Here is a 7,446-nt window from a genome sequence, read left to right as displayed (position 1 = left end):
CCCTCAACACTTGAGACATCTGTGGCATTGTGTTGTGTGACAAAACTGCACATTTTAAAGTGGCCTTTTATTGTCCCCAGCACAAGGTGCACCTGTGTAATGATCATGCTGTTTAATCAGCTTCTTGATATGCCACACCTGTCAGGTGGATGGATTATCTTGGCAAAGGAGTAATGCTCACTTACAGAGATGTAAACAAATTTGTGCACAAAATTTGATAGAAATAAGCTTCTGAAGTATTTTTTGTTTTTTTGTTATGAAACGTGGGAACAACACTTTACATGTTGCATTTATATTTTTGTTCAGTGTATATATATTTTTTATACCTACATGATCCTTGTTATGACCATCTTTAAAAGGATTCCATATGTTACCTTACTAGAAACCCAGCCCTTGCCCTTAGACTCTTTAGACAATACGCATTTCTTTAGTAAAAAGACCAGTGCTGCTGATAATACTGCCATCGATGTAGAGGCAGAGGACATTCATGTGTAGCCCATGTATCTGATGCTGTCTGGCCAAAAAGAGTATGGCATGTCATACAGCGTCAGATACATGGGCTACATATAATAAGACAGAGGGGCGATGTCACGCTCGATCGGATGCTTTCTCCGGTGAGATAGTTTCAGCCACTTGCGAATTTAAGGAAAGTTAGTGGGTGTACTATTCATATGCTGGGATAATTTTTGGATGAACGTACGAAGGTAACCTACTTCTTGAAGTGATTTGTTTGAGAATCAGATGAAAACATTATGACTGGTTGTATTCATGGCATATAATACATTTTTACAGTTAAATTACATGTCTTTATTATAAATCCCATAGAAATGTATGGGAGGGGGGGCCTCAGACTGGCCTCTGCCTGGGGCCTCCAAATCACTAAATACGCCCATGGGTTGATGTACTGGAACAGTTGTGCTGCTGCGCCCTGTATACTGGGCTGAAGGCATAGATCAGTTCCCACGGGGGGCCAGTATGAAAATGTATGCACTCACTAACTGTAAGTCGCTCTGGATAAGAGCGTCTGCTAAATGACTAAAATGTTAATGTAAATAAGTAAGCAATAATGGCATATCCATGTTATATAAGAGTAGTGTGCTCTCACAGTGCAGCAGCAGCGTATCTCTGAGCATAATTCTCTGTGACGGTCACGAAGTTGAAGTCTGTCGGTAAACTCACCCGACCATTCACTTCGACCACTTAGGAAACCAGGCACAATTTAAAAGTCCATCGGCTATGCCTTGAAAACAGCCTCCAGACTACCTTGCGCTTGCGCTCTCTCTCTCTCTCTCTCTCTCTCTCTCTCTCTCTCTCTCTCTCTCTCTCTCTCTCTCTCTCTCTCTCTCTCTCTCTCTCTCTCTCTCTCTCTCTCTCATCCTTTTATCTTGCTGTCTCTCTCATCATGTCAGGGGACATGGTGTTCTTTAGTGGAGCTGACGCAGGAGAATGTGGTGTGAATGCTGGTGCTCCCTGCCCATACAGCAGCTCTGATAATGTCTCTGGAATGCATTAGATACCTCATAAACAGAGTAAGCTTCTTATAAGCCCATAACAGGGGAGACAGCCAGACAAACAGCACCCATGGCTTACTGTAGGCCTATAGGAGGAAGGAAGTAAGAAATGTAACCTAAGTCATGTATGGGTTACTGCTGTTCAAACTTACATTCCTGGTGGTGATGCTGGTGTAACTTTGCATAAGTGGAAATAAAAACGTCAGGGAAAATCCTGCCCTCACTCTGATTTCTGCCATCTTCCTTTTCATACTGTTTTTCCCCTCCCTACACTCCTGGCTGTTGTTTTATCAGCGGTGCCCACCTAGGAAGCATCCCCTTAAGCAGCTCTCAAAACCAGCAAATGTCACTTTTTCAGCCAATATAAATGTCCCTATCTTCCAGAAAGTGGAGTCACAGAGTGCGGAGGGGGAACAGTTTGTCTCCACAATGCAAGGGCCTTAAGGGGTCTTTTAAAAGCGGCTTCTCTTCCTCTTCCTCAACTTCCAATATGACACAAATCCCACTGACATTGGAATGTTTCTTGTTGTCAGGTTGGCTTAAGGTGTTTTAGTCCCATTTTTTATCTCCGGTGTTTGTTCCGGTTTGTATACAACTGAGGAACCAGCGGGGGGAACCCTGGCATGTGTAGCCTCTATCCCTGGCTGGGTGTTTTGAAGACTGGCCCCTGCTCAAGGCAGAGGTGGTTGGCCAAGCATACTGTACTCCAATCCTGCAGGGGTTTTGAACATGATCCCTCAAACAGCCTCGATTGTTATTCACCTGGAACTGGCTGTCGACTGAGCTCACAGACTACCATGCAGGCCAAAATGCCACTGTAGTCCGTCAGCTATATATTTTTCTGTGTTCTTTTATTTTTCCTGTTGTTATTTAATCATATTTGATTTGAATCCCAACCTATACAATCCCACTGAAGTCCCACAGCACCATAAAAAAACGGACAGACCAGGAAGGATAGAATGCCTGATTCATGTACAGAGTCTGTCTGTCTGCTCTCTCCCCATCATAACAGACTACTGTCTCTCTACAAATACCCGAGTGGAACGACAGAATGCGACAGACCTGCAAAATGCATGGTGGCGTTAAGCCCTGTTCTCTTTGGCAAAGTGAACGTAGAGGGATTTCACATCAGTTAAAGGGAGCATGGCTAGGACAGGACTACAGTTGAAGTCGGAAGTTTACATCCACCTTAGGCAAATACATTTCAACTCAGTTTTTCACAATTCCTGACATTTAATCCTAGTAAATATTCCCTGTCTTAGGTCAGTTAGGATCACCACTTTATTTTAAGAATGTGAAATGTCAGAATAATAGTAGAGAGAATGATTTATTTCAGCTTTTATTTATTTAATCACATTCCCAGTGGGTCAGAAGTTTACATACACTCAATTAGTATTTGGTAGCATTGCCTTTAAATTGTTTAACTTGGATCAAACGTTTCGGGTAGCCTTCCACAAGCTTCCCACAATAAGTTGGGTGAATTTTGGCCAATTCATCCTGACAGAGGTGGTGTAACTGAATCAGGTTTGTAGACCTCCTTGCTCGCACACGCTTTTTCAGTTCAGCCCACACATTTTCTATAGGATTGAGGTCAGGGCTTTGTGATGGCCACTCCAATATCTTGACTTTGTAGTCCTTAAGCCATTTTGCCATAACTTTGGAAGTATGCTTGGGGTCATTGTCCATTTGGAAGACCCATTTGCAACCAAGCTATAACTTCCTGACTGATGTCTTGAGATGTTGCTTCAACATATCCACATAATTTTCCTTCCTCATGATGCCATCTATGTTGTGAAGTGCACCAGTCCCTCCTGCAGCAAAGCACCCCCACAGCATGATGCTGCCACCCCCGTGCTTCACGGTTGGGATGGTGTTCTCTGGCTTGCAAGCCTTCCCCTTTTTCCTCCAAACATAACGATGGTCATTATGGCCAAACAGTTCTATTTTTGTTTCATCAGACCAGAGGACATTTCTCCAAAAAGTATGATCTTTGTCCCCATGTGCAGTTGCAAACCATAGTCTGGCTTTTTTATGGCGGTTTTGGAGCAGTGGCTTCTTCCTTGCTGAGCGACCTTGCAGGTTGTGTCAAAAAAAATAAAATAATATAGGACTCGTTTTACTGTGGATATAGATACTTTTGTACCTGTTTCCTCCAGCATCTTCACAAGGTCTTTTGCTGTTGTTCTGTGATTGATTTGCACTTTTCTCACCAAAGTATGTTCATCTCTAGGAGACAGAACGCGTCTCCTTCCTGAGCGGTATGATGGCTGCGTGGTCCCATGGTGTTTATACTTGTGTACTATTATTTGTACAGATGAACGTGGTACCTTCAGGCATTTGGAAATTGCTCCCAAAGAGGCTGTCACGATCGTCGTAAGAAGCAGACCAAGGCGCAGCGTGATATGCGTACATCTTTTAATGAGTACTTTAAACACTACAAAACAACAAAACGATACGTGAAGTCCTAAGGTTAACAAACACAAACCTCTCCGGAACAAGATCCCACAAATGACAAGTGCAAAACAGGCTGCCTAAGTATGGTTCCCAATCAGAGACAACAAGCCACAGCTGCCTCTGATTGGGAACCACCCCGGCCAACATAGAAACACGTGAACTAGAACATGAACATAGAACACTAAACATAGAAACTAACACCCTGGCTCAACATATAAGAGTCCCCAGAGCCAGGGCGTGACAGTACCCCCCCAAAGGGGAGCAGGGACGGGCCGGACCGGGCTGACGACGCGCACCTCTGGCTTGGTGCGCGGGAGCAGGAACGGGCCGGACCGGGCTGACGACGCGCACCACTGGCTTGGTGCGCGGGAGCAGGAACGGGCCGGACCGGGCTGACGATGCGCACCACAGGCTCGGTGCGGGGAGCAGGAACAGGCCGGGCCGGGCTGGCGACTCGCACCACAGGCTTGGTGCGGGGAGCAGGAACAGGCCGGACCGGGCTGGCGACGCGCACCACAGGCTTGGTGCGAGGGGGCAGGAACAGGCCGGGCCGGGCTGGCGACGCGCACCACTGGCTTGGTGCGAGGGGCAGGAACAGGCCGGGCCGGGCTGGCGATGCGCACCACAGGCTTGGTGCGAGGGGCAGGAACAGGCCGGGCCGGGCTGGCGACGCGCACCCCAGGCTTGGTGCCAGGGGCAGGAACAGGCCGGGCCAGGCTGGTGACGCGCACCCCAGGCTTGGTGCGAGGGGCAGGAACAGGCCGGGCCGGGCTGGCGACGCGCACCACAGGCTTGGTGCGAGGGCAGGGACAGGCCGGGCCAAGCTGGCGATGCGCACCACAGGCTTGGTGCGAGGGGCAGGAACAGGCCGGGCCGGGCTGGCGACGCGCATCACAGGCTTGGTGCGAGGGACAGGAACAGGCCGGACCGTACTGGGAACACACACCACTGGCCTTGTGCAGGGATCAGGAACGGGCCGGACCGGACTGGTAACACACCCCAGTACCTCTCGCCGTGCCTCTACACTCTCCTTCCCTCTAATGACCAATGGCCCCCGTAACCTGGTGGCCTTCTTTCCTAGTCCACAATCTCGCCCTGTAGCTGCCTCCAGCAGCCCCGTCGTCCATGCCGTGTGCCCCCCCAAATTTTTTTATTGGGGTTGCCTCTCGCCTGTCCGACGACGACACTGTTGGCGCCGTACCTCCTCTCTCGCCAGGGCTTTAACTTTAGCCCATGGCCCTTTGCCCGCGAACATGTCCTCCCAGGACCACCATTGGCCCACCTGGGCCATCGCCAACCTCTCCAGCTCCTTACCCGGCGTTTGCTCCTGCACACGCTGCTTGGTCCTTGTATGGTGGGATCTTCTGTCACGATCGTCGTAAGAAGCAGACCAAGGCGCAGCGTGATATGCGTACATCTTTTAATGAGTACTTTAAACACTACAAAACAACAAAACAATACGTGAAGTCCTAAGGTTAACAAACACAAACCTCTCCGGAACAAGATCCCACAAATGACAAGTGCAAAACAGGCTGCCTAAGTATGGTTCCCAATCAGAGACAACAAGCCACAGCTGCCTCTGATTGGGAACCACCCCGGCCAACATAGAAACACATGAACTAGAACATGAACATAGAACACTAAACATAGAAACTAACACCCTGGCTCAACATATAAGAGTCCCCAGAGCCAGGGCGTGACAGAGGCACTGAGTTTGAAGGTAGGCCTTGAAATACATCCACAGGTACACCTCCAATTGACTCAAATTATGTCAGTTAGCCTATCAGAAGCCTATCTAAAGCCATGACATCATTTTCTAGAATTTTCCAAGCTGTTTAAAGGCACAGTCAACTTAGTGTATGTAAACTTCTGACCCACTGGAATTGTGATACAGTGAATTATAAGTGAAATAATCTGTCTGTAAACAATTGTTGGAAAAATTACTTGTGTCATGCACAAAGTAGATGTCCTAACCGACTTGCCAAAACGATAGTTTGTTAACAAGACATTTGTGGAGTGGTTAAAAAATAGTTTTAATGACTCTAACCTAAGTGTATGTAAACTTCCGACTTCAACTGTACATCTCCTCTCAAGAGCCTGAGCCTTGAGGTACAGATCCACCTTCCCACTGGGAAACAAATGGTTGAATCAACATCATTTCACAAAAAAATGTAATGTGAGGATGTTAAACCAACATGGAAAACTGATTTGGATGTAAAAAAAAAAAAGAAATCAACGTAAGAGGATTTTGTCTTTTCTTCATCCAGCCTTTGACCTAAATCCTATGACATGGTGAAATGTTTTATTGAATTCACATTAGTTAACAACTCAAAATGTAAATCAAAACTAGACGTTGAACTGTCGTCTGTGCCCAGTGGGTTGTGTGTTTGAGTAGGAGGATTAGGCTGCTTACCCTGCCTGCCTATGGAAATGACATTTATCAAGGTGTAGACACAGATACCTCCCCGGTTCCAGTGTAGCTATATTTCCCTCTAGGGAGACATAAGGAAAACAGTGAAACATCCTTGGGAGACACCGCTAACAGCCAGTGATGAACCACCGTAATCAGGATCATACTTTCTGGCGTTAATAGGAAATAGAGAAGGGCTACAGTGAAGGCAGTGCAGATATCCCATTAGACAACTGTTGTTTGTGTTTAGCGATCCAATCCCTGATTAGCATGATAAGGAACATGCATCTCTTCAGCTTTGAGACACATTGCCTTTCTCTTTTTTTGTATTTGTTGTATTTTACCCTCTTTTTTCTCATCGCTGCAACTCCCCAACGGGCTCGGGAGAGGTGACGGTCAAGTCATGCATCCTCCGAAACATGACCTGCCAAACCACGCTCCTTAACACCCGCCCGCTTAACCTGGAAGCCAGCTGCACCAAGTGTCGGACGAAACACTGTTCAACTGAAGACCGAAGTCAGCTTGCAGGCGCCCGGCCCGCCAAAAGGAGGTGCTAGAGCGTGATGAGCCAAGTAAAGCCCCCCCCCGGCCAAACCCTCCGCTAACCCGGACGATGCTGGGCCAATTGTGCGCTGCCCTATGGGACTCCCAGTCACAGCCGGTTGTGACACAGCCTGGTATCGAACCCGTGTCTATAGTGACGCCTCAAGCACTGTGATGCAGTGCCTTAGACCGCTGCGCCACTCGGGAGGCCACTGCCTTTTACTTTCAACCCATGAGTACTGGTTTATCATTTTCCCATGCTGGGATTTTAATGTCTTAATCCCTTGGCATATTGCAAGAGATTTTCTTTCTAAAATTAACTAGCCCCTTGAGACTGCATAGATAGCAGCTGCTTTTCTGCCACTTGGCGAGTTTTCAACAAACAAAGTGGCTTATTGCAAATGGGGAGCGTTCACACATTAGCTATTTTTAAGGGCTGCGTGAGATTATAGGAGTATCATGCTGCCACTTGACGGAATTCGAGTAAAGTAAACTTATGAATGTGATGTGGGAACCAGGGGAATCTTC

Source organism: Coregonus clupeaformis, chromosome 30 (genome assembly GCF_020615455.1).
Source record: "Coregonus clupeaformis isolate EN_2021a chromosome 30, ASM2061545v1, whole genome shotgun sequence".
Taxonomy (NCBI): domain Eukaryota; kingdom Metazoa; phylum Chordata; class Actinopteri; order Salmoniformes; family Salmonidae; genus Coregonus; species Coregonus clupeaformis.
Note: the sequence above shows the minus strand (reverse complement) of the source record.